This window comes from Myotis yumanensis, unplaced genomic scaffold, assembly GCF_028538775.1.
Source record: "Myotis yumanensis isolate MYYU_CA2020_CCGP unplaced genomic scaffold, mMyoYum1.0.hap1 SCAF_110, whole genome shotgun sequence".
NCBI classification, from domain to species: domain Eukaryota; kingdom Metazoa; phylum Chordata; class Mammalia; order Chiroptera; family Vespertilionidae; genus Myotis; species Myotis yumanensis.
The window spans coordinates 22,877-50,416 of record NW_027223861.1 but is presented as its reverse complement, the minus strand read 5'-3'; the positions used below and the strand labels follow the sequence as shown (position 1 = coordinate 50,416).

Here is a 27,540-nt window from a genome sequence, read left to right as displayed (position 1 = left end):
TCTTATCGCAGAGTGGGACCGGTGACACACTTTTCAGAAAACATTGTCAGCCAGCCTTGTCTTTCTGAGCCTGGACCTGCTGACAGCAGGAAGCACAGTCACCAGCTTCGAGGGAGCTGGCTTGTCATGACATTGCAACCAGGCTTCAGGTACCTTGAGCTTTAATTTTATTTCTTGACAGAGTAATGTAAGAGTATAGTTGGGAAAGGAGAACGGTGTTTAATATTTCATTCTAAGCTTTAAAAAGAAATCTGCTACCATTGCTATTGATTCTGGAGCAAATACTGTAATGAAAATAAAAGGAAGTATAGAGCCCTGACCGGTTTGGCTCAACAGATAGAGCGTCGGCCTGCGGACTCAAGGGTCCCAGGTTCAATTCTGGTCAAGGGCATGTGCCTTGGTTGCGGGCACATCCCCAGTGGGGATTGTGCAGGGGGCAGCTGATCGATGTTTCTCTGTCATCGATGTTTCTAACTCTCTATCCCTCTCCCTTCCTCTCTGTAAAAAAATCAATAAAATATGTATAAAAAAAGGAAGTATAGAGACCATTAGCGCTAAAACAAGAAAGCCTGTGACTATTCACTGTGCAGCATGACATCATTAAAGACTGATGCTGGCGCCGAAACCGGTTTGGCTCAGTGGATAGAGCGTCGGCCTGCGGACTGAAGGGTCCCAGGTTCGATTCCGGTTGGGGGCGTGTGCCTTGGTTGTGGGCACATCCCCAGTGGGAGATGTGCAGGAGGCGGCTGATCGATGTTTCTCTCTCATCGATGTTTCTGACTCTCTATCTCTCTCCCTTCCTCTCTGTAAAAAATCAATAAAATATATTAAAAAAAAAAAAAAAGACTGATGCTGGCCTTGCAGTCATGCCTTGCCTTGGACCCTCTGAGTCAAGGCTCAGATCCTCGGAGAACTGAGTCTTGTCCAAAGAGTGGAGCCTCGCCCTGAAGAGTTCAGCCTCTCCTTGTGAGAGTATGAGAGAAGTTCAAAGGATTGGCAGACAAGGCCCTGGGACCCTCGTTCAGAGAGTCAGAGCGAGGCACAGGGCCGCCTGGGAACACAGCATGGCCTCTCTCTCAGGGTGTCAGAGCAAGGCCCAAGCCCAAGGCAGCCTTAGCCCTGGGCCTCTCTCTTGGAGAGTTTGAGTGAAGCCAGATGTAATCCTAGAAGCCAAGCTCCATAGAGATCCTGGCTCCCCAGAGAACTGGGGGAGGAGCCATTTCCAGTCTCTGATTGAGGTCCATCTGGGCATCACGGTGGCTTCCATCCCCTCTTTAGACCCAAGCAGCACTAGCTAAGACCAGCAAATATTCATGGCTTGGGGCTGTAATTGCCCTGAAGATAAACTCTAATTGGTCACAAAGAGTTATCTCAGGTGCAAAGAATGCTTAACCATGGGCTACCAAGTTACCATGCTACCTGAGCTGTACATAATGACCTGCATGTGATGTCCACCATGGGGTCACAAAGAGGTCATGCACAGGAAGACAACAAAAACTTAAACTAGCCTGGGAGGATCAAAGCAGTTCCATAGAGGTGGTCCAAATTCCCACCAGCCCCACTGCCAGCAATGACTCCCTCTCTCAGCCTAGCCCTGTGGCCTCATGGAAGGCTCCCTGTGACCTTTTGGCAGAGGAAGGAACGTCGAGGCCTGGGTACCAATGATTTTGCAGGAATTGGATGACCCACCAGAAAGTGCACTGCTGCAGCGTCGCCAACCCTCTCTGGACATTCGTGAAGGACTGTGGGTAATAAAACCTTCACAATGGGCGGATTTGGGGCTACTCATCTCCACATTCACTTTGCTGCAATGACAAATGACCAGATGTGTAAGGAGATACTGATTCATGGTGCGGGCGGTTATCTTGCAGTAATAGTCAGGGACATGGAAGGAACATGACTGGAAGATCCTTCACAATGGCACTGGGCATAAGTTTGTCAGACAGTCACTCAATTTGCAAAAATATACAAGGATATTTGTGTCTCATATACTGATCCTCACAGCGAATTCTGGGTGAGGATTTCATTAATCAAGAAGATAAAGTGGCACATTCTATTTTGTCCTCATCTATGGAATATAAAACTACGCACAAAAGAAACAAATGAACAAAATCTCCTCTATGCAGACAAAATCATGGTGGTTACAAGAAAAGGAAAAGGAAAGGGTAAGGACGGCCTTGAAGAAGACAGAGGAGACCACACTTTCCTGGTGGGCACATAATGCAGTGTGCTATATTGTACTATAAACGTGCACAACTGAAATTTATATAATGTTATTAAAAATGTTACTCCCCCCTTCCCAAATTGTAAAAATGAAATAATATTTAAAGCAACTCTCTTAGTCCCACATGTGCTCAGGAGAAGAAGAGGCACCTCTTTTGGGTTTTGAATAATATATATATATTCTGGTTGCTGACACTGTTCAACAAGGGTCAGGTGAGTCAGCTGTTGAGACTGGGCAGTAGAAGGTGTGCTGTAGGGCATCAGCCATTAGCCAATTATGGACAAATCATGTCTAAGAAAAGAAAGAGAATCAATGGCTAATGGTTACAAAACTGAGTTCTGAATCCAAACTCCTGCCAAGCAAGGCAATCTCTAAGTCCTGGGCTACAGCATCGGTAGGTGGGGAGCAAGGAGCACTGTGGCAATCCAATGGGTTTGCTGCATCTAGTGCCCATGTCTGTGTGACAACACGGACATTCTGAAAAAATTCTGCGTGGTGCCCTGCAGGAGACATGGACTTGCTCTTTATCATCACCGAAGCTGGCCTACTTAGTTTATATCCAAGACTCCAGATCCGATGGAAGGGATCAAGGACATGAATAGATTATTCTTTTTCAATGGTTCAGCCGAAGGTGAGAAAATTGGAAAGATTCCTAGTGGAGCTGTATGGACAGAACCTAGAATAATTCCTGATTTGTCACAGACTTGGAAAATGTGCCAAAAAAAAGGAAACACACTAGGTGTGATGGCGGCAGCGAGCTCTCCGGCAGCCGTTGCCAGCTTGGACCTAAATGCGAAGGACAACATGTGACCCTGAGGAAGTGTGCTGCTCCTTGGGAGAACTACATGAGTGCAGTGACTCACACAAGCAGAAAAGCATGGAACATGTGAGTAAATAATTCATGTTGGAGAAGAATGTTCAAAGAAACATAAATTGGGATGAGAGGGAACGTATTAACTTGGGCCAGCCAGAGACTCTGCATTCAGATCTGCAGAGTGGGTGACTAGAAAAGGCTCTAAAAGTTTACTGGGACGATTGACTGTCAAATGCATCCAGTGACGGCCTGATAAATGTGACATGCAAGTGCCCTCTGTCTCTTGTTTTAATAAAGAAGAAGCAGTTCAAAAGTTCATGAGGCAGAAGTGTTAGAGTGGATTGGTCATGTGAGGCCTCGCCCACACTCTGTGCATGCCCACCTGGCGAACGTCCCACCAGGACACTGAGGAATACAGGGGAGAGTGGGAACAGCACATCTCAAGAGCCGGGTGAGGTCTCTTCTCTGAAGGCCAGATGCTGGAGGCTGAAGCCTCTCCATGGGAAAACCTACAAAGAACAGAGTCAGTGGGTACCTAGGAAGCAGCGGGCCCTGTCTTTCAAAACTTTCAAACGCACAGTAGGTCTGATCACAGTAAAACACTGCAAGTCAAAGCAGCTTCAAGGAGGCAGACTGGCACCCACTGGTGCTGGCTAGTGAGTCATGTTCCCAGAACTGTGGGCAGCAAGCACAGTGCTTTCTTCCCTGATCCACTTGGGCAGAAGTCCTGGTGAAGTAGAAAGTGTTGTCACTGGAATCACAAAACATGCAGTCAGCCCATTAAGCAGTTCCTGACATGAGCAAGTTTAAACTTAAAAAAAATTAAGGCCAGAACCTCTTGTGAAAAGACCCCCAACAGACAAGAAAACATGTATATTATTCACTTTAATTCAGGCATTTCCCCAATGGAATGATGGCATTTTTTGTTTTGTTTTGTTTTGTAAAGCAGGATAAGTGACTATTTGCAAGAAAGAAATAACCAGATAATTCAGGGACGACATGGTTCTAAACTGAAATTGTTCTCAGAAAAAAAAAAAATGTCTCCGGCCCTGCACTAAGACTAGGAGCTTTTGAGGCTCACAAGACTGATGAGTTTTAGCTCAGGCCCATTTTGAAGTAGATCCAAATTTGTTCAGACCCATCCAGTAGTTGGCCTGATTCTAGAATACATAACTGAAATAGACAAAGCAGCAGAATGAACCCTCGTACCCATAGCTGATGAGTGAGGCCTACTGTAGTGGGGAAGGTTAACCGGAAGCTATTGGAACTGCCTGGAGCTAGGTGAGTGGTCAATGGAAAGCTGTGCCACAGACCTGGATGAACAGAAGAGGTTTGTGCCACCAGGAAAGTTTTGAAAGACACAGGAAGTGCCGACAGCAGCACATCCTCATTAACCTTTTGATTTCGCTTGGGCAAAAGGAGGGGAAAAAAAGGTCTAGGAGAAGGAAGAAGAAGAGTGGGAAAGGGAGGAGCAAGTGGAGGAGGAAGAACAGAAGGAGCATGAGGAGGACCAGGAGGAAGAGGAGGAGGAGACAGAGAAGGAGGAGAAAAACAAATAGAAGAAACAACCTAGAAAATGGCTGTTCAGTCACCCAGACTATAGCTACAGGGGCCCTTCTGCTGCTGCTGGACCCGTGGGTTTACTTTGCTTGAGTGACTTCGAAGTCCACCTCACCTGGTACCCATACGCACCTACAGTGCCTCCCCTTGTGTTTCACGGTTCAATCTAAGCTGCCTTCCCTCCGCTGGCAAGGCCGGCATATTCCCTCCTTATCTCACTTCTGGGGTGAGTCAGCTCCACAGCTTCATGCCCTTTGCAGGGGTCTTGACTGCCTTTTCCATCCACAGGATGTACTTCTGTCGGTCCGTTACATAGATGATGCGAGGCTCACTGGACCTAGTGAGTGGGACCCGTCCTACTCTAGACTTGATACACTTTTAGAGTCAGAAGTTGAGAATAAATCTGACTAGAATTCAGAATTCCTCTCAGTGAAATGGTTTTGTGTCTAGTGCATTCAGCAGGAGAAGTTACTGTTTTGAGGTAAAAAATAATGGCTGCCATCCAGCCGTCCCCCCCCCCCCCCCGCCCCCGCCCCAGACAAAGGTGGAGGCACAGCGCCCAGTGGCCTCTGGATGTCAGAGGCAGTAGATCCCTCAGGTCCAGGCCACTGTGCAAGCTGCTCTGTGACCTGGTCCATACCCTGCAGCAGACGTGATGGTCCTCTGAGCATCCCTGGCAGATAGCGATTCTGGCTGGGGCCTTAGGAAGGCCTGTGGGTGGAAAACAGTATAAATGCTCGAACTTTCACACCAAGGTCTTGATATCATCAGCAAACAACTATTGTCCTTTTGGGGAGCAACTTTTGGCCTTCTTTGAGGCAAATTTGGCAAATAATGTTTTTTCCACATGGTTGGCGCATCACTCAACATGCAAAATCTTTCCATCCAGTAAACCAGCCTTTAAGAGTTCCCGCTTTTGTCACTTTAGTGTCCAGAATGAGAAAGGTGAGGAAGATGACAGCACAGGGCAGCGGAGTCCCTCCATGATGTTCCCACCTCCTGAGCCCAAGAGAAACAGCAGGGACTGAGTCAGAAGCTGGCAAACCGGAGCCTCCTGTCGCATTGTGCTGCGCAGTGCTTGGGAGAAGGAACCCCGACGCCAAGGTCCATGCGTATCTTGACCCTTCAGGGGCCTCTGAAGATCAAGGGAAACGTTCCCTCGCTCAGTTCCATGAGCATCACACGACAGTTTCCAAACGTCCTTCAGCCCAAAGTCGCCCTGGCATAAGGGGCAAACAGGCAGGGGGGTTGCCTGTCGCCCCTCAAAATGCACTGAGGTTTGTCTCAAAGGGTTTCTTTGGTTTTGCAGAGGAAACTCCTAACCATGGGCCTCCAAGTTACCAGGCCACCCAGCTGTCCATTACGACCTGGGTGTGATGGAACCCATGGAGCCCTAAGGCTGGTGACACACAGAATGATTACAACGTCCATCTAACGAGTTCATACGTGATCTGACCTGGGAGGACTCAGGAAGCTCAAAGAAGTCATGTAAGTGCTGGCCCGATTGTCCTCCATTCCGCTTGCAGCCTGGACTCACAGGAAACTCCCGATGACCTGTTGGCAGCGGAAGAAACCTGTGGCCTGGCTTAGCCATAAGCTATCATCTCGATGACCCAGCAGAGAGCGAGCAGCTGCAGCCACAGAGCCCTGCAGACATTCCTGAAAGGCAGGGCCACGTACCCCGTTCCAGGGCCAGAGCTCCCTGCAGGTCACCTTCACTCACTCTGCTGAGGGACACCTGAGCTGAGATGCAAGTTCACGCTGACTCATGGCTCTGGCCGAAATGCCCTGCTATAGAGCTGGCAGAAGAGAAGCCGGACAGGGAAATATTCACATTGGCATATGCAGAGGCCTGAGGACAGTTTTCACCAATAGGCACAATCTAAGAGATTTTTGCTTATTACATTTTTGCTTTGCATCAAAGTGGAAGATTTAATTAATCAAAAGGTTCTGGCGAGGAGAGAAGATGGTGGTGGAATAGGCAGACCTTCTCTGCGCCCCCCCCCCCCCCCCCCCCAAGCCAGGCTGACAATAGAACTCAAGTGTGGGCTCTGCCCGGGTTACCCACTGCGCCCGCTGAGCAGGACTTGTATCAAGGACGGCCCGCCCGGGGCTGGTAGGGGGTGAGGCCGCAGGGGGCTGACCCAGCTCCCAGGGCCGCAGCCCAGCCGGGCCTGTGGGTTCCGGAGGGTTGGCTGGCGCCGGGGCGTCTGGAGCCAGTCGCCTGGAGCTGGTGGGAGAGAAAGCCTGTTCCTTGTATTTTCCCCCCAAACACCGGAGGGGTTTTTGTTTGTTTGCTTTGTTTTTGTAGCTTTCAGCCCAGGCTCTGAGGCAGGGAGGGTAGTGAGGACTGGCGGCGCCTGCGGAGAGGCTGGTGGGCAGCGTTGCTGGGCGACCTGGAGAAGCAGCGGCGGGGAGTCCTGCGCAGCAGCTCACATCCCCCAAGTGGAAACGAACGGCCTTTTCCCCTGAGGAGCCAGCCCCCCAGACGCGCAGCTCAGGAAACAGGGAAAGCCCGCCCCCCGCTCCCCCCCCCCCCCCCAGGAGCCCCGCCGGCCGCACCTGCGGCGGGTATTTTCGGAGGCAACAACTGCGGAGGCCACGCCTAGCGGGTTGGACAGTTTCAAGGAGGGTCAGTGACTGGATGGGGTGGGGCCGTCCGCCCCCCCATCCGGGGAACCAGACGCCCCCCGCCCCCCGCCCCCCGCCGCCACCGGGAGCTGATGGAAACCCCAGGCTTCCGGCTGACCCCCGGCACTGCCTGCGAGGCCTCCGCCCACCGAGCGCAGAGCGTATCCGGGCCCCTCGCGGAGCCGCAGCTCCGGGACCTGGGAGGCGCCCAGCCCGTCCCTGAAGCTGCGCAGCACCGCCCCCTCCTGGGGACCCGGGGTCTGGACGCCGCTTCTGCCTCAAGCCCGTCAGAAACCGGCCATCTCCCCGCCATATCGCTTCGTTACTGTTTTCATCTCTATTTGACTTTTCCCTTTTCCTACTCCGCTGTTTTCTTTGCCTTTTCTCCTGCTGACTCGTCTTTATTTTTCTTATTCGGGGTCTACCTGCTCTTTCTTCTATTTTCCTCATCAATTGTTTTTTCTTCTTTATTTTAAACCGTTTTCCTTCCCATATTCCTCCAATTCTTTGTTTTTATTCTCTGTATTTCATCTCTGCCCTTCATATTGCTTCTTATCCCACCCATTTTTTTTGGTTTTGTTTGTGGTTTTTTTGTTTTGTTTTGTTTTTCTTTCTTCTTGTGTTTTTCCTTCTTTCCTTTCCTCTATCATTCTTGCTTTCTTTCATCGTCCCTAAATCACTCTTCTCTGGCTCTATCGAAGCAGAACTGTCCTAGGTGAAGTGAACAGTGGTGTCACTGGAACCATAAAAAAATGCGCTCAGCACGTTAACCGACCCCTGGCCGAGCCAGTTTACACACCTTAATTCTTAAAGGGAGGAGAGACCAGAACGTCCTGAGAAAAGACCCCCAACAGACAACAAAAAGTGTGTACTCTAAAGCTTACTTCATGCCTCCCCTGTGGACTGAAGGCCTTTTTATTTCTTTATTTTTAGCCAGGGCAACTATCTATATGGAAGAAACAATGAACGAGATAATTCAAAGACAATGGATCTGAACAGAAATTAGTCTCAGAAACCAAAATATAACTGTGGCCCTGCACTAAATCTAGGAGTTTTAAGAGTCAGGTGACCAATGAGTTTCAGCTCAGGTCCATTTTGAAGTAGGGGACATATGTTGGGACCACCCTTGGTTCCTCTGGTCCCAGGAGGCATAACCGAAATAGACAAAGCAGCAGAATGAGCCCCACACTCATCACTGCCGAGTGGGAGCTACTAGGGTGAGAAAGTCAAAGCAGAAGCCTCTAGAACTGCCTGTAAGAGAATAAGAAGGAAACCAAAAGCCTCCCACATTCCTGGATGAATGGCAGAGATTTGTGCCACGGGAAGGATGTGAATATGCAGGATTGTGTCCATTGGAACACATCCTCACTGACCATCTGATTTGACCTGTGAAAAAGGAGGAGAAACGGGAGGAGGAGGGAATAGGAGAGGGAGAAGTAGAAGAAGGAGAAGGAATAGAAAGACTGGGAACTCTACAACTTCAATTTAAAGTGCTACATACATGATCGAACCCGGGAGGACCAAAGCAGGAAGACAGTCTGTGTCCCAATTTACCTCAGTACCAACTTCTGTACAATGAATCCATCTTTCTGCCTAGACCCGTGGACTCCTGGAAAGTGTTCTATGACCTATTGACAGAGGAAGGAAAGCTGTGGCCTGGTTCCCCGATGACTTTGCATGGTATTGAGGGCCAACCAGAGAGGGGCCGCTGCAGCACGACAGCCCATGTCTGGACTTCTGTGAAGGGCAGTGGGTCACAAAGCCCTCACAATGGGCAGCGGTGGGGCAGTCGCCTCCTCACTCACTGTGCGTGGCTGACAATGCCCAGCTGTGGAAGGAGGTGCTGACTCAGGGCTCTGCCTCGGATTTGCAGCATCAGGCAGAGGCACTGAGGAAGCCTGACTAGGAGATCCCTCACAAGCTCTCTGGGCAGACGTTCGTTGGACGTCCTCTCTCAGTGGTCACAAATATTCAAAGATGTTTGCGTCTCATGTAATGCTCACCAGAGTGAAGCCTCAAAGTGGGAGATTTCATTAGTCAAAAGGATAAAGTGGCACGTTCTATATTTTCCCTCGTCAGTGGGATGTGAAAGCACAAACAAAAGAAACAAAGTCTCCTATACACACATGGAATCATGTGTTTACCGCAGGGGAAGCAGGAGGGGGGCCAGGTGAATAATGGGGGCTCAAAGGCAAGAGGGCAGAGAGACAGACATTGGTGGCGAGCACACAGCTGAGTGTGCTATGTTGTACCATGAAGTTGTACAAGCGAAGGTTTTTAATGTGATTAACTGATTACCCCCAAAACAGTAACCATGAAATACTTTTTAAGTATTTAATGTTCAAGAAATGAAGAGATACTTTTCTGTGTTTGAATAATAAGAACATGTATTTGTTTACCTATCATTTGTTCAATAAAAACCAGGCGAATAACCTGTTGCGGCTGGGCAGTAGCAATTGTCTGAGAGCATTAACCCTCAGACAATTAGTGAGCAATGGAGTCTTGAAAAGAAAAGGAAGTCAATGGTTAAGTGTTACAAAACCCGTTTTTGATTCCTGGGCCCCACCAAGCAAGGCAAGAGCTAGACACTGGGCTATAGCGTCCCTGGATGGAGGCGTGAGGACTGCGGGGGAACCAGCGGGGTTCCTGCATCCAGTTCCCATGTCTCTGGTGATGACACACAATCTGAAACAGCTCTGAGTGGCCCCCAGCAGCACACACGAACATGCTCCCTCTCATCACTTGATCGCCTGCTGAGCTCATGTCCAGGGCTCCCGATGCTGCCTGAGGAGCTTCAGGGCACCAATAGTTTATCTCTATGCTTCCAGCCAGGTGTGGGGAAAATCGGAAAGTTTCCTGAGGGGAACGTTCAGGAAACGCCTGAGTAATTCGCAACAGCCGACAGGGATGGTTCCCTAGTTTATAGCTAGCACACCTTCAGCTTGGAGAGATTCAGGACATGAATAGGTTTATCTCACAATGGCTTCAAGCCAGATGCGAGGAAAAACGGGATGGATCATGGGAGGGCTGTAACCGGTATGGGATGAAGCTGGGATAATTCAGAGTTTGTCAGAGACTGGAGAAACGTTCGTTGGACGTCCTCGCTCAGTGGTCACAAATATTCAAAGATGTTTGCGTCTCATGTAATGCTCACCAGAGTGATGCACCAAGAGTAATGAAGGCAGCGACCTCTCCTGTGGCAGCGGCCACCTTGACTAGACTCAAACCCCAGCAGGGAACTGAGGTGAAGGGAAGGTTTGACCTTGAGGTGGGGTGCTACTCTATGGAAGAACTATGTGAATGCTGAAACTTACCCAGGCAGAAAAGTATGCAATCTGTGTGGAAATAATTAACAGTCGAGGACATGTTCAAGGAAACATAAGTTTGGACATGAGGGAACCTATTAATTGGGGCCCACAGGAAGAGCCTGCATTTACATCTGCAGTGTGGGTCATTTCACAAGGCCCACAAGTTGATTGGCATGGTTGGCAGACAGCTGCATCCAAGGATGGCCCAAGGGGGCGGCATGGAAGTGCCCACTGTCTCTTTTCAGTAAAGAAGCAGTTCAGCAGTGTAGGGAGGAGGGACTGTTGGAGTGTATTGATCATTTGAGCCCTATGGCACGTGGGAGTGCCCACATGGCATACCTTTCACCAATACATTGGGAACTATATCGATGACTGGAAACAGCATATTTGAAGAGCTGCATGAAGACTCTTCTATGAAAACCAGACCTTGGGAACTGCACCCTCTCAATGGGAACGTCCAAATGTGACGAGAGACATTGAATCCCAGAGGCAGGGGCACTGGGCCCTGTCCAGTCACTGAACTCTCGGTGGATCTGATCAGCCTGAAATACAGCAAATCCAAGCAGGATCTAGTGAGTCTGTCGGCACTGATGTACAGTGTTGGCTAAAGAGTCATGTGTTCCTAGCGGTGGGGAGAGGAAGCTCCCGGCATTGGTGCTCCATCTAGTGAAGCAGAAATGTCCCCGTGAGTCCCAGGGCCCAGCAGCCTAGGCCCTGTGCTTATTTCTCTCAGGTTCTCAGGGATGTCTTGCTGCCTACTACAGGTCAATTTATGAAAGATGCACTCAATTTTCCACAGAAAAGATTCATTCTAACAGCTTCTATTAAATAGAACCACAGCTATTTGCTTACACAGAGTCTATGGCTGCTGTCAAACTATGAGGAGAGGCTTGGAGTTTCTATAGAGACCAACAGCCATCGAGTCTCTGGCTGTTACAGAAACAGCTTGCAGATCTCTGCTCTAGGGTCTTGAACTCCATTTTCTTAAAAAAAAAAAGTACATTTTCATTGATTTTAGAAAGGAATGGAAAGGGAGAGATAGAAACATCAATGATGAGAGAGAATCATGGATCGGCTGTCTCCTGCATGCCCCCTACTGGGGATTGAGCCCACAACCCAGCATGTGACCTTGACCAGAATCAAACCCAGGACCCCTCCATCCGCAGGCTGATGCTCTATGAATTGAGCCAAACCAGCTAGGGCTTGGACTCCATTTCTAGTCTTTGCCGAGCAGGTTAAGAGTTTTGGAGGTCAATTTCCCTAAGGACAATCTTTTCCAAGTTAGTTAGGCAATATTGAGCCTTCCCAGATAACAGGAACACTGGACCATCTGTAAATGCTTTTATGCTTCTGTGTGAAGTTGGGATACACTCCAATGAAACCAGTCCACGGCCTTTGCTGCTCGGCTGCAGTGGATGGGCTGCAATGAGTGTGTTCCCTGCAGGCCAGCCTGGTGCTCAGTGTAACTAATTGTAAGTTGCCAATGCGAACACACAAACAAAGCCTGGGACTTGTCGATGTGCAGCATGACATCGCCTGGGAGCCCCGCCTAGCCCCAAAGCCACTGAGCTAATTCTTGGGGCCTCAGAGGGCAAAACCTAGCCCCGTAGAGCCTTCCCCAGCCCCAAAGAGCAGAGGGCAGCATTGAGGAGCCCAGCTCCTCGTTCAGAGACGCTTAGTGAAGCCCCCAGCAGGCCCTGGTCCTCTCTCTCAGAGAGTTCAACGGCGGCCCAGGACCCAGGCAGCCGGGGCCTCTGTCTTGGAGCCCAAACAATGCCCTGCAGCCCAAAACATGTCAGTGATGTGAAACGCACACTCTGGTGTCTACAAATACTGCTTTATGGGAATACAGCCACACCTATTTGCTCACATGTTGTCTATGACGCTGCGTCTAAGAGAAGAGATTGGAGTTTAAATACACACCTTAAGCCATTGCCTCTGGCTGTTACAAAGTCTGCAGATGTGATCTTGGATCCTGGAATAACTCGATAGTCTTTGCATGGCTGGCTGAGGTCTCTGGAGAGGTCTCTTTCACTAAAGACTGTCTTTTCCACGCTGAAGGCCATTCCCGGTTAGGGGAAAGCTCTGCGGCACCTGCAGACATGCCTTGTTCTCTGCGTGAAGCTGGCGCACACTCAGATGAGGCCCGGCTACGGCAGCAGCTGCTCTCTGACAGGCTCCGGATGGAACTCAGCAGCAGTGGGGTCTTGGGATGAGTGTCTGCTCCCTGCAGGCCAGTCCTGTGCTCTGAGCGTTGAGACTCACTGCCAGTTGCCATCAGAACGGTGCCTGGTGGAGCATGAAGATCAGGAGGCTCAGCTGCAGGCCGCCTGGCCCACTGGGGGGTGTAGTTCGAGGGTGGTGGGCCCCAGCTCAGGCCGTTGCCGGCTTGCCTAACCTCCCAGGGAGGTCTCTGCTCCCTGGGGTGACACACCCAGGCTGTCCCCCTGCTGGAGGTGCAGGGCATTGAGGTACCAGCTAGATCTCTGCTCAGAAGGGACCAGTGGTGGCCGAGTGCAACCGGGCTCTTGCCAGTAACAGGGAATCGGACAGGGTGACCGGGCTGAGCTGGAGCACCTGCAGGAGAACTGCTCCTGGGGAATCGCTGAGCCAACCACAGCTGAAGAGATGCATGCGCAGTGCGCCAGGGGAAGGGGCGGTGCGGGGCCTGCCCTCTGGCTGTGCGCAACCGGCCAGGGAGGAGATGGGGTGGGTGCATGAGGTCTGGGAGGGACGCTGAGGCCGTGATCCCTGACCGGCTGCAGGACAGCTTCCTGCTGCAGGGCATGGGCCAGGCCCTCGCACAGGCTGCTTCCAGCAGCGTCTGCACCCGCACAGAAAGGAGCCCTCACTGCACGGTCCTGCTTACTGGTTCTTTTTGCTGTTTCTCTTTCTGTGAACCTTGACCTTGCTCAGACCAAAGGTACTTCCGGCCCCTGCTGGGGGCAGGTGGGCTGGGGGTGTTCCTGGGCGCAGAGCTCTGCCTCAGCTCCTCCTGGCCCTTTCCCACCACCTGCAATTCTTCCCAGAAAGCCTCCCGGGCAGTTTGCAGACTGCATCAAGCGGGGCTTGCTCTACATTACGGAGCTTGGTGCTCTGGTTCCATTACCCCTGCCCCACAGCCCTGGCTCATGTACCACTCCATCATCTGTGTCCTGGGCATCCCGCCACCATTGTGGCAAAGTGGGTCCCCGCTAAACACCTGCGGACAAGGTCAGGGATGTCCCTGGGCCCTGGCTGGAGCAGTGTTGTGTCCACCACGCCCTTGACTCTCACCAGGGGCTGTGTCAAGGCCACACGCGGGCAGCTGGGCCGGCTCTTCCTCATGGCTGGGCTGTGCAGCCCCAGAGCTGGCCGCCAGGCCGCTCCAGTTACAGAGCGCTCGGTCCTATTAAGTTGACACATGGAACCAGTCACATTGGGTAATTAGTGTCATGGTGGTGGCAGTAGCCTTTGTCCACTTCTACGGGGTCCCCCACCTTCAGGTCGCCCACTAAGGCCTGGAGGGGGGGCTGCACTGATGACTCACATATCTGCGCCTCCTTTCTGAAGCTGGAAGGGAAACTCCCCAAGTGCCTTAACAGTAACTTCTTACCTGAGGTGAGAGGAAGCGTCTGAGGGGTCTGTTTCTAGAAGAACCTCTTAGAGAACCCGGGGCCCGCCAGGCTCCTGCCCAGCTTCCCACTGCGGCCTGTGGAGAAACTGCCCATGTCCCCTGCTGCCCCTCCTCAGCCGGCAACGCCATCCCCTGGGCACAGAGGCCTTCGAGGCTCATGTTGGGATTTTACTCTCCTCCAGCCGTTTCTGGGGAAAATAATGGGCTGGGCCTTTTTGGACATTCTGTTTCTGGAGCAAAATGTCCCTCTTACCCCCGTCCTTCCTGGATGACCCGGCTTAGAACAGGACACCCATTCGTGGCAGTTTTCAGAGATGATTGTAAACTGGTCTGTTTCTGGGGCTGGATCTGCTGATGGCAGGAAGCACGGAGTCCCCAGCTCCGAGGCAGCCGGCTAGTCATGGAGGTGTGTCCGGGCCTCAGATACCTTGAGTTTTCATATTTGTCCTTGGGAGAGTGATGTAAGGTTACAATGGGGAAAGATATTCAATCTTCAATACTAGGTTTTTTTTTTGTTGTTTTTTTTTTTTTTTTGACATTCAAAATGAAAACAACTTTATTGCAAAGTTTAGGACACAACAGACTTCACAGAACAACAGAAATAAGACAATCCCAAGACACTGGAGTGTAACATCACAGCTGACAGGTTAGTACTCCTCACCCTCATCCTCTCCCTCAATACTATCTGCTCCAACCTCCTCATAATCCTTCTCAAGGGCAGCCATGTCCTCACGGGCCTCAGAAAACTCTCCTTCCTCCATGCCCTCACCCACGTACCAGTGGACAAAGGCACGCTTGGCATACATCAGGTCAAACTTGTGGTCCAGGCGAGCCCAGGCCTCAGCAATAGCTGTGGTGTTGCTCAGCATGCACACAGCTCGCTGTACTTTGGCCAGGTCTCCACCAGGGACCACAGTGGGAGGCTGGTAGTTAATGCCAACTTTGAAGCCAGTGGGGCACCAGTCCACAAACTGGATGCTGCGCTTGGTCTTGATGGTGGCAATGGCAGCATTGACATCTTTGGGGACCACGTCACCACGGTACAACAGGCAGCAAGCCATGTATTTACCATGGCGAGGGTCACATTTCACCATCTGGTTGGCTGGCTCAAAGCATGCATTGGTGATTTCTGCTACAGTAAGCTGCTCATGGTAGGCTTTCTCAGCAGAGATGACAGGGGCATATGTGGCCAGAGGGAAGTGGATGCGGGGATAGGGCACCAGGTTGGTCTGGAATTCAGTCAGATCAACATTCAGGGCTCCATCAAACCTGAGGGAAGCGGTGATGGAGGACACAATCTGGCTAATAAGGCGGTTAAGGTTAGTGTAGGTTGGGCGCTCAATATCGAGGTTTCTACGACAGATGTCATAGATGGCCTCGTTGTCAACCATGAAGGCACAATCAGAGTGCTCCAGGGTGGTGTGGGTGGTGAGGATGGAGTTGTAGGGCTCAACTACAGCTGTGGAGACCTGGGGGGCTGGGTAAATGGAGAACTCCAGCTTGGACTTCTTGCCATAATCGACGGAGAGACGTTCCATCAGCAGGGAGGTGAACCCAGAACCAGTGCCCCCACCAAAGCTGTGGAAAACCAAGAAGCCCTGAAGGCCTGTGCACTGGTCAGCCAGTTTCCGAATTCGGTCCAGGACCAGGTCAATGATCTCCTTGCCAATGGTGTAGTGTCCACGGGCATAGTTATTGGCAGCATCTTCCTTGCCTGTGATCAGCTGCTCAGGGTGGAAGAGCTGGCGGTAGGTGCCATTTCGAACTTCATCAATGACTGTGGGTTCCAGGTCTACAAACACTGCCCTGGGCACATGCTTGCCAGTGCCCGTCTCACTGAAGAAGGTGTTGAAGGAGTCACCCCCCCCCCCCCCCCAATGGTCTTGTCACTTGGCATCTGGCCATCGGGCTGGATGCCGTGTTCCAGGCAGTAGAGCTCCCAGCAGGCATTGCCGATCTGGACACCAGCCTGGCCAACATGGATGGAGATGCACTCACGCATAGCTGAGACTTGTAGGGCTCGGCGGGGCTGAAAAATGCGAGGGACCGGGAACAAGGACCTCCCACTGACAGATTACCAAGGAATCCGGGGGAGAAGTCTTCAATACTAGGTTTTAAAAAGAAATCTGCTGTGTTGATATGTACCTAGAGGCAAAGATTATGGTGAAACTGAAAGGAAATACAGAGACAATTAGCATTCAAAGAAGAAAAAGAACAATGCCTGTGACTTGTCAATGTCAGCGTGACACGGTGAAAGACGATGCTAGCCTCAGAGTTCGGCCTAGGGTCAGCACCTCGGAGCCGAAGGTCCCGCACAGAGAGCCCGCCTGGCCCCACATAGTGGGGCCCATCACCAAAGGGCTGTGCCTTGCTCAGGGAGAGAGAGGCCCTGGCCTCTCTCTCAGTGAGGCTCTGCCCTGATATCACTCCCTGGCCTTTCTCTCCGAAAGTCCCAGCCAGGCACAGGGCCCCAGCACCCTTGGCCCTGGGGCCTCTCTTAGAACATTAGAGAACGTGAAGAAGCTACCCTAGAGGACAACCCCCATAGGGACCCCGGCTCCCTAGTGGACTGGAGGGGCCAGATTTCCAGTCTCTGGCTGAGGTCCACGTGGGCAGCACTTGGGGCTTGCGTCCCCTCCTAAGGCTTAAGCAGTCCTAGCCTTGAGGGGCAGATAGTGAGGGTAAGGGGCTGTCCTCACGCTGAGGGTGGCCTGTGACTTATCCACAAACGGCTCTCTGGGTTTCAGAAAAGTAGTGCTTAACCATGGGCCACTGTTACCAGGCAACCTGGCTGTCCACTGTGACCTGGGTGAGAGGTCACTCACGGAGCCTAAAGAGGCCACACACAGGAGACCACATGAAGGTGAAATGGTTCACACATGACGGGATCTCGGAGGATCAGAGCCGTGAGATAAGAGCTGGCCCTCCTGCCAGACAACCAATCCCTCTTTCAGCCTAGACTTGTGGGCGCATGAAAGGCTCCCTATGACCTGCTGACAGAGGAAGCAAAGTCGTGACCTGGCTTACCGGTGACTCTGCATGATGTCAATATCCAACAGGAAACTGGACGGCTGCGCTACAAAGGACCATTCGGGATGTTTGTGAAGGACAGTGGGTAATGAACCCATCACGATGGGCAGAGATTGGGCAGTTCACCTCCTCATTCACCTTGAAGATCTCCTACCTGCAGACTTTTTCCATGGCGGTCACCTGAGGGGAAAAAGCATGAGTGAGGATACGATGGCAATCGAGTTCCAATACAAGGATGCTATCCTGTGAGTGTTGAGCACAAACTGGAGTGTGCTATGTTGCATTGTGAAGTTGTACAAGTTAATATAATGTCATTAACTACATGATCCCCCAATATTTAATAATGGGATAATTTTAAAAGAATCTTTGTCAGTCTTCCTCTTGTTTTTGAAAGTAAGAGACATTCCTCTGTTTTCGAATAATGCCAGCATAGTTTTGTTTACTTGCCTCTGTTCATTAAGGATCATGGAAAACCTCTGTTAAGACTGAGCAGTAGCAGGTGTGCTTAGGGGGTCAGCCATCAGAAGTTATTGAGGAAGATGGCTAGGAAAATAAAAGACAATCATTAAGAGAAAACAAACACCAAGTTCTATTCCAGAGTCCATTCAAGACAATCTCTAAATATTGGGCTACAGCATCACTAAACAGGAGTGAGGATCGCTGTGGCAATCCAATGTGTTTTTAGTTTGTAGTTTCCATGTCTCTGGTGATGACATAGATGTTCTGAAAAATTTCTGAGTGGTCCGCAACAGCAGACATGGTTGTTTTCCTTGATTTATATCCAAGACACCAGATTCAGCTTGAAAATGTTCAGGACATGAGAAGATTTATTTTCTCAATGGTTCCAAGCCAAAGGTGTGAGAAAACTGGGAAGGTTCATGGTAGAGTTATAACCTACATGGCTATAACCTAATTGGAATAATTCAGAATTGTTCATGGACTGGGAAAATGTGCAAGAGGAAACACACAAGGACGACAATGGGAGTGAGCTCTCCTGCAGCAGCTGCCACCTCGACTAGACACAAATCGCAGCAGGACACTAAAGGTAAGGGGCAGAGTGCGACCCTTGAGGAAGTGTGCTACCCTTTACAAGAGCCATGTGAATTCTGTGATTTACAGAAGCAGGGAAACATGGATTATGTACAGAAATAATTAATGGTGGGGGGACAATGTTCAAAGAAATATACATTGTGATGAAAGGGAATTTAATAGTTTGGGGCGACAAGACAGAGACTGTGCATTTATATCTGCAGCTTGGGTCATTATCAAAGTCGTATAAAGTTTATTGAGATGGTGGGCTGAAAAAGACATCCAAAGATGGACCAAAAATTGTAACATGGAAATGCCCACTGATTCCTGCTCTAATATAGAAGAAGGAATGCTTTGGTTGGCCGATTGGCTGATAGCCCCTTTTCAAAAAGTTTTATCCGAGTAACTATCTCTTTGGGGGAAACAATGAACTAGATAATTCAGCGACCACAGGAAAATGGTTATGAACAGAAATTGGTCTCAGAATCCAAAATAATACTATAGCCCTCACTAAGACTAGGAGCTTTTGAGGGTCAGGTGACCAGTGAATTTTTGCTCAGGTCCATTTTGAAATAGGTCCAAATTTGATCTCACCCATTCTGTGGTTGCTCCTGGTTGTAAAATGCATAACTGAAATACCTATAGCAGCGGAATTATCCCACACACTCATCACCGATGAGTCAAGGCAACTGTGGAGAGAAAGTCTAAACCAATCCATAAGAACTGCCTGTAACTGTGCAAGTATTAAGTTAGAAGCTGTACCATCTGCCTGATGAATATGAGATTTGTGCCAGCATGAAGGATTTGAAAGATTCAGGAGTGCGAATTTGGGCACATTCTCATTACGCTTTTGGTTTGTTTTGAGAGAAAGAAGGAGGAAGAGAAGGAGGAGGAGATTGGACAGGAACCAGAAAGAGAGGAGGAAAAGATGGAGAGAGTAGAGGAGGAAAGAAAGTTTAGAAGAAATAGAAAGAATAAGAAAAGGATGAGAAGCAAGAGGAGGAGGAGTAGGAGATGGAGAAGAGAGAGAGGAGAAGACACAACTTGGAAAGTGGCAGTGTACTCACCGATTCTTTAACCACAGGAGACCCTATGCTGCTGCTGTACCATGTGGTTACTTTGCTTGAGCAACTTCCAAGTCCACATCACCTTGTTCCATATGCACGTACAGTGCAGGCAAATGCCTCCTCCTCGTGTTCCCATAGTTCAATCCAATTTGCCTTCTCTCAGGTGGCAAGGCCCCCACACACCTTCATTATCTTCCCTCAGGGATGAGTCATCTCTACAGGCTGAAAGTCCTCACTGCCCTTTTCCTTCCACAGGAAATACTTCTTGCTGGTCAGTTACAATGATGACGTTATCCAGAATGGGCCAAGTGAGTGGGACAATACTACTCTAGAGTTGATACACTTTTAGAGTCAGTAGCTGAGGAAGAAATCTGACTGAAATTCAGAATTCTTAGTGAAATATGTTTGTGTCCAGTGCTCTTCTGTGGGGCAGGCAGGTGTCTGAGGTAAATAATGATTGCTGGCATCTGGCCCCTGCTACCAACATGGAGAACCAGCGCCCAGGGAGCCTCTGGATTTTAGAGGCAGATTACTCCTCAGTTGGGTATATGACTCCATGGAGTGACCTGAAAGTTTGCTTCTTTTGAATTCAACCCGGAAAAAGACAGGCACTGTCACAGGTGCAGGCTGCTGCGTGTCCCCCTCCATGCACCGCAGCAGACGTGATGCTCCTACCAGTGTCCCGGACAGATGGGGATTGTGGTTGGGACCTTGGGAAGGCTGGTGTGTGAGTCACAGTGCAGGTGCTCAGGATTCCCCACCCATGAGCATATCCTTGTTTACTTACCTTTGGTTCACTCAGGATGAGATGAAGCCTGTGTTCGGACTTGTCAGCAGCAGGTGTGCTGCAGGGTGTTAGCCACCAGACAGTTAATGAGGACTGGTGTCTATGAAAAGAAGAAAACTAAGAGTTACAAAGCCAATTTCTAACTACAGAGTCCGCCAAACAAGGCAGTTTATGAATACTGGGTGACAGCATCACTAGATGGAGGAGTGAGGACCGCTGTGCCAATCCAATGGCTCTCCTGGCTTCCATTGTGAATGTCTGTGTTGATGATATAGACCATCTGACAAATTTCTGAGTTGTCCACAGCAGCACACATGCATTGTTTACATGACTTATAGCTAAGACTCAGATTCAGCACAAAGAGCTTCAGGACATGAGTATATATTTGGGTCAATGATTCCAAGCCAGAAGCGAGAAAAATTAGAAAGGTTCATGGTAGAAAGCTGGCAAATCTGATCATCAGGGTTCCCTGGGTTGCTGAGAGCTGGGGAAGAAGTAACTAGGGGCCAAGCTGCATAGGTGTCCTGGCTCCCCACGGACCAGTGGGCGGCAATGGCTCCAGCCTCTGGCTGAGTCCATCAGGGCATCGCTGGTGGCTTCCATCCCCATTAGTCAAAAGTTGTCCTAGCCAGTGCTCGCTTCGGCAGCACATATACTAAAATTGGAACGATACAGAGAAGATTAACATGGCCCCTGAACAAGGATGACATGCAAATTCGTGAAGCGTTCCATATTTAAAAAAAAAAGTTGTCCTAGCCAGAGGGGCAAACATTCTGGGTGAGGGGCAGTCATCACCATGGGGATGGACAGAGATTTGTCCCACAGGATTTCCTGGGTTACAAAGAACAAATCTTAAACATGGGCCACCAAGTTACCGTGCAACCTGAGCTGTCCATTATGACTCGGGTGTGATGTCACTCACAGAGTCATTAAGGGCCCTGCACGGAAGACTACATCAATGAGTGTGGGCCATACCTGATCCTACCTGGCCTGATCAAAGTAGTTATATGAGGTGACGCCTTGGACCCTACGGTCAAACAAGGAGTCCCTGTCTCTACCTAGACCTGTTCACTCATCAAAAGCTCCCTGTGGCCTGTTGACATTGAAGCTGTCACGGCCTGTCCTCCTGATGGATTTGTATGATGTTGATACGCAATGTTATTTCCTTCTGGAATAATATGAGTACATTTCTCCGTACTTACCTTTTCCTCACTAATATCAGCGTGAGCTTCTGTTAGGACTGGGCAGTAGCAGGTACGCTGTAGGGCCTTAGGCATCAGTTCATGAGGAATTGTATCTATAAAAAGAAAAGAAAATCATTCATTCAGTGTTAAAAAACAAGTTCTAATCCAGATTCTGCTCAAGACGGTAAATATTGGGCTACGGCATGTAACACTAAGTAGAGGAGTGGGGGCTGTGGTGGCAATCCAGTGGGGTTTCTGAGTTCTCTTTCCATGCCTGGGGTGATGACACAGACATTCTGAAAGTTTTCTGAGTGCTCCAGAACAGTGGACATGGATGGTTTACTTGATTTGTATCCAAGAGATCTAATTCAGCATGAAGAGATCAATTTTGTCACAGGTTTCAAGTCAGATATGAGAAAAACTGGAGGAAGGTAGAATAATTCAGAATTTGCCAGGGAACAGAAAATTGTCAAGAGGAAGCACACCAGAGTAACAAAGACAGTGAGCTCTTCTGCGACAGTTGCTACCTTGATTAGACTCAAATCCCAGCAGGACCCTAAAGGTGAGGGGAGAGTTTGACCTCTGAGGTGGTGTGCTACTCTATGTGACATGTAAATGCCCACTCTCCCTTGTTTTAAATTATGAAGAAGCAGTTCAAAAGTTTATGGTGGTGGTAATGTTGGAGTTGATTGGTAATGTGAGTCCTATTGCCCACTCTGGGAGTGCCCACATGGCATACCTTTCACCAATGCATGGGGAACTATATCGATGACTGGAAACAGCATATTTGAAGAGCTGCATGAAGACTCTTCTATGAAAACCAGACCTTGGGAACTGCACCCTCTCAATGGGAAAGTCCAAATGTGACGAGAGACATTGAATCCCAGAGGCAGGGGCACTGGGCCTTTTCCAGTCACTGAACTCTCGGTGGATCTGATCAGCCTGAAATACAGCAAATTCAAGCAGGATCTAGTGAGTCTGACTGGCCCTGACGTACAGTGTTGGCTAATGAGTCATCTGTTCCTAGCGGTGCGAAGAGGAAGCTCCCGGCATTGTTGCTCCATCTAGTGAAGCAGAAATGTCCCCGTGAATCCCAGGGCCCAGCAGCCTAGGCCCTGTGCCTAATTCTCTGAGATTCAAAGGAAGCCTTATTGCCTAATACAGGTCAATTATATAAAAATCAAACTTTATTGTTCACAGAAAATATCTATTCTAATAGAGCCACAGCTACTTATTTCCATAGAGTCAAGACTGTTATCTAATAATGAGGAGAGGCTTGGAGTTTCTGCAGAAACCGTAAGCCATTGAGTGTCTGGCTGTTACAGAAACAGCTCACTGACCTCTGACCTAGGATTCCCTTTATAATCATTAAACAGTTGGTTAAGAATTTTAGAGAGGTCTTTTTCCCTAAAGACAAAAATTTCCATGCTTATTATTCACTAATGGCCCAGTGCACAAATTCATGCACATGGAAAGGAAATGAAGTAGAAGGAATATTTTAATATTGCAATTTGCCCTTTATAATAGCAGTGTGAACCAAATTCATGATCTACAACGACAGATGGAAACACGTGTGTGATTGGTGCCAGTTAGAGTTGTATATGTATCGCACATGTGTGAGTCAACTTAGCCTTTTATATATAGACTAGAGGCCCGGTGCACAAAAATTTGTGCACTTGGGGGGGGGGGGGGTCCCCAGCCCGGCCAGTGCCCTCTCGCAGTCTGGGACCCCTCGGGAGATAACGACCTGCTGGCTTAGGCCTGCTCCCAGGAGGCAGAGGGCAGGCCCAATCCCTAGGTGCAGCCCCTGGTCAGGCTCAGAGCAGGGCTGATTGGGGAGTTGGGGCCCCGCCCCGTCATGCACAGAGCAGGGCGGATCAGGGGGTTGGGGCGCTGCACCCTGTCACACTCAGGGCAGGGCCAATAGGGAGGTTATGGCTCTACCCTGTCACACACAGAGCAAGGCCCGTGGAGGGGGGTTGGGGCGCCACCCTCTATCACCCACAGAGCAGGGCCTATCAGGGGGTTGGGGCGCCGCCACTGTCACACTCGGGGCAGGGCCGATGGAGAGGTTATGGCTCTACCCTGTCACACACAGAGCAGGGCTGATCAGGAAGTTGGGACGCCGCACCCTGTCACACACAGAGCCGCAGGGCAATCAGGGGGTTGGGGAGCTCCCCCCTATCAGGCACAGAGCCGGGCTGATCAGGGGGTTGGGGCGCCTTCCCCTGTCAGGAACAGAGCAGGGCAGATAGGGAGGTTGTGGCCCCGCCCCCTGTCACTCACAGAGCCGCAGGGCGATCAGGGGGTTTGGGCGCTGCCCCCTGTCACGCTGATCCCGGTGCCGGGAGCCTCGCTGCTCCGCTGATCCTGGTGCCGGGAGGCATATTACCCTTTTACTATATAGGATAGAGGCCTGGTGCACGGGTGGGGGCCGGCTGGTTTGCCCTGAAGGTTGTCCTGGATCAGGGTGGGGGTCCCCACTGGGGTGCCTGGCCAGTCTGGGTGAGGGGCTGATGGCTGTTTTCCGGGAGCGAATGACTGAAGCTTCCAACAGCTCCTTGTTTTCTTTTTTTTTTTTTTTTTATTCTGGGCCAGCTTTAGCTCTGAGGCCTCGCTGCTGAAAACATCGATACAATGTTGCTAAAGCCCGGCTGACTGAAAGCAGGTTTCTGGTGTTTTGTTTATCTTCTTATTTGCAACATAGTACATAGTTTCTTAGAGATGTAGCTCAGAGGCCGGTTAGTGAGGCCGGAACGTTGGAGTCCGCAGCAAGCAAGCCTCATGCTTGCTTCCAGCTGCCTGGCTGACGGCCGCCATCTTGGCTGACAGTTAATTTGCATATATTCACTGATTAGCCAATGAAAAGGGTAGCGGTCGTACCCCAATTACCATGTTTCTCTTTTATTAGTGTAGACTAGGGGCCCAGTGCATGAAGATTCGTGCACGGTGATGTGGGGGGGTCCCTCAGCCCAGTGGTTGGCAAACTCATTAGTCAACAGAGCCAAATATCAACAGTACAACGATTGAAATTTCTTTTGAGAGCCAAATTTTTTAAACCTAAACTAAATAGGTAGGTACATTGTTATTAACTTAAAATTAGGGTACTCCTAAGCTGGCCTTTGCTAAAAATGTCCTCAATCTGATTGAGGTACATTTGCTGAGGTTGACCCCTTACAACTCTCCCATCCACACTCATCTTGTATACTTGTTTCATCTATCTTTTGTCACCAGCGCACAATTTGCGGATGCGACTAGCACTAACCACTGCACAATGAGACTGCTGACTGACTGGCTCACTCAACTCCTGCATGAATCATGTGTGCCTCCCCTGCGCTGCATATCCCACAGCCCACCTGCACCGCGTCTCCCGTCGCCCGACCGACTGACACCCCCCACTTCTTCTAATGCCACTTCTTCAAAATAGACTCGCCCAGGCCAAAAAACGACTTCTGCACATGGGCCACGAAGTTTCAATCGCACTGTATGTGCGCGCCCGCACATGGTATTTTGTGGAAGAGCCACCCTCAAGGGGCCAAAGAGCCGCATGTGGCTCTCGAGCCACGGTTAGCCAACCACTGCCTCAGCCCGACCTGCACCCTCTCCAATCTGGGAGCCCTCAGGGTAGCCCTCTCCATTCCCGGAGTTTCTGTCTGTCTTTGCAATCATATGAACGAACTGTCTGAGACCTCCAACCCAGTTTGGTTTGTTGCTCACAGAATAACAGAGGCAATTTTTTTCTTTGCTTCATTGGTGGAGATTTCCTGGAAGTTTTAGGATATCTTCCCTTTAATTTTTCCTAGACACTCTGACTTTATTTATGTCTTCACCTTTGCTTTCCCTCCATCCCCTACCGCAACAGTAACTTGCTCCAGGCTCACTTTGCTCTAGTGCAGCCGTGGGCAAACTACGGCCCACGGGCCGGATCCGGCCCGTTTGAAATGAATAAAACTAAAAAAAAAAAAAAAAGACCGTACCCTTTTATTTAATGATGTTTACTTTGAATTTATATTAGTTCACACAAACACTCCATCCATGCTTTTGTTCCGGCCCTCTGGTCCAGTTTAAGAACCCATTGTGGCCCTCGCGTCAAAAAGTTTGCCCACCCCTGCTCTAGTGTCTAGGAGATCTGTCTGCCACCAGAACTATGATTCCCAGCATTTCTGGTGCTCCCCGCGCTCTGGGCTTCTGTTTCTGGTCCTGGGGCTGCCATCAGAACTATTCCCAGAATTCCTAGTTCTCCCCGCTCTGGGAGTGACCGAGGGAGCCACAGCCCCCCAAGCCTCCAGCTCTCCTGCTCTGCTCTCCGCCCAGCGACCACGGGAGCCACGTCCCCACACAGGAGCAACCGAGGGCGCCACGTCCCCCCAAGCTGCTGGCTCTCCCACTTCTGCCCTCTGCCCGGTGCTGGTGTATGCAAATTAACCACCATCTTTGTTGGAATAATTTGCATATTCACCCTGATTGGCTGTTGAGCATAGCAAAGGGACAGTCAATTTATATGTTTCTCTTTTATTATATAGGATACTAGGGGCCCAGTGCCCTCAGCCCTGGACTGCACTCTCTCCAATCTGGGACCCCTCACCTCAAAGGATGTCCTACTGCCGGTTTACAGGGATCAGGCCTAAACTGGCAGTCGGACATCCCTCTCACAATCCGGGACTGCTGGCTCCTAACCACTCACCTGCCTGCCTGCCTGCCAGCCTGCTCGCCCTCAACTGCTCCCCGCCGCCGGCCTGCTTGCCCCTAAGTGACCCCCCACCAGTCTGATCACCCCCAATTGCCCCCCCTGCCAGCCTGCTCATCCCCACCTTCCCTCCCCACTGGCCTGCTCGCCCCCAACTGACCCCCTGCTGGCCTACTCACTCCAAATTGCCTCCCCCCCCCATCCTGATCACTTCCAACTGACCCCCACTGATGGCCTGCTCGCCCCCAACTGGCCCCCCTGCTGGTCTGCTTACCCCCAATGGCCCCGTCCCCCACCAGCCTGATCACAAAAAACTGCCATCCCATCCTGGCCTAATCACTCACAACTGCCCTCTCCTCTTGGCCTCTAACCACCTCTACCTCAGCCCCGCCACCATGGCTTTGTCCAGAACAACGTCTGGAAGGTGTCCCAGTCTAATTAGCATATTACCCTTTTATTAGTATAGAGGCCTGGTGCATGGGTGGGGGTCCCGCTGGGGTGCCTGGCCAGCCTGGGTGAGGGGCGGAGGGCCTTTTTCAGGCTCACCACACCCCCTTCAGTGTGGGGGTCCCCACTGGGGTGCCTGGCCAGCCTGGGTGAGGGACTGATGGCTTTTTGCAGGCTGGCCAAGTCCCCCAGTGGGGACCCAAGCTCCCAGCCTCTCCTTTTTTTCTTTTCAGCGCCTCCTTGAGTGGAGGCCAGGGCGGGCTGGAAGCAGGTATCTGGGATTTATTTATCTTCTATAATTGAAACTTTCTAGCTTTTAGCGGAGCCCAGGGACGACCAGGACAGGCAGAAAGCTTGGCTTCCTCCATCGCCAGGCCAACCCAAGCCTCCTGCTGCTCCAGCTCCGTGGCCGCTTCCATCTTAGTTGGGTTAATTTGCATACTCATTCCTGATTGGTTGGTGGGTGTAGCAGAGTGATGGTTAATTTGCAAGTTTCTCTTTTATTAGTGTAGAGACTAGGGGCCCAGTGCACAAATTCGTGCACCTTGAAAGACTCTGCGGCCGAAACCGGTTTGGCTCAGTGGATAGAGCATTGGCCTGAGGACTGAAGGGTCCCGGGTTCGATTCCGGTCAAGGGCATGTACCTGGGTTGCGGGCACGTCCCCAGTGGGGGATGTGCAGGAAGCAGCTGATCGATGTTTCTCTCTCATCGATGTTTCTAGCTCTCTATCTCTCTCCCTTTCTCTCTGTAAAAAAATCAATAAAATATATTTAAAAAAAAAAAGAAAGAAAGACTCTGTGAGTCATGAGGCTACGGTACACACAGGGGCGGGTCTCAGCCCATCCTCCACACCAAGGCCCCCTGTCCCCTGCCTGTCAGCAACCCTGCTCCCACTGCCACTGCTCCCATGAGCTGACAGCGCCGGCCCCACTTGTACCCCCTGAGGGCACAGAGTGATTGGGGTCAGTGCCAGCAGCAGGTGCAAGAGAGGCGGCGCTGTCAGCAGGTGTGAGCAGCAGCTGCTGTCCCAATCACCCCTCAGGAGCAGGGGTAGGTGGAGAAGCCCTCAGGGGCAATCAGAGCTGGCAGCTGCTGCTCACACCTGCTGATGGCGCCGAGCAATCGAGACTGGCACCAGGTACCAGCAGCAGGTGC

General features: G+C 50.6%; 1 long non-coding RNA gene, 1 other non-coding gene and 1 pseudogene across 5 annotated transcripts; 1 reads left to right on the top strand and 2 right to left on the bottom strand.

The window, feature by feature from the left end:
• Positions 1 to 12,739: 12,739 nt before the first annotated feature.
• Positions 12,740 to 20,155, bottom strand: LOC139001151 (uncharacterized). Of its 4 annotated transcripts, none has more exons than XR_011469880.1 (4): positions 20,067 to 20,155; positions 17,181 to 17,363; positions 14,407 to 14,600; positions 12,740 to 12,826 (listed from the first exon to the last, which is right to left on the bottom strand). It is a non-coding gene; the product is annotated as an uncharacterized lncRNA (long non-coding RNA). The 4 variants fall into 4 exon arrangements; XR_011469878.1 differs by lacking the exon at positions 20,067 to 20,155 and adding an exon at positions 19,280 to 19,486; XR_011469881.1 differs by lacking the exon at positions 20,067 to 20,155 and adding an exon at positions 17,631 to 17,698.
• Positions 14,692 to 16,243, bottom strand: LOC139001149 (tubulin alpha-1C chain pseudogene; annotated as a pseudogene).
• Positions 20,156 to 20,697: 542 nt separating the features above from the next.
• Positions 20,698 to 20,804, top strand: LOC139001153 (U6 spliceosomal RNA). The gene has a single exon (XR_011469884.1). It is a non-coding gene; the product is annotated as a U6 spliceosomal RNA (small nuclear RNA).
• The last annotated feature ends 6,736 nt before the right edge of the window (positions 20,805 to 27,540 follow it).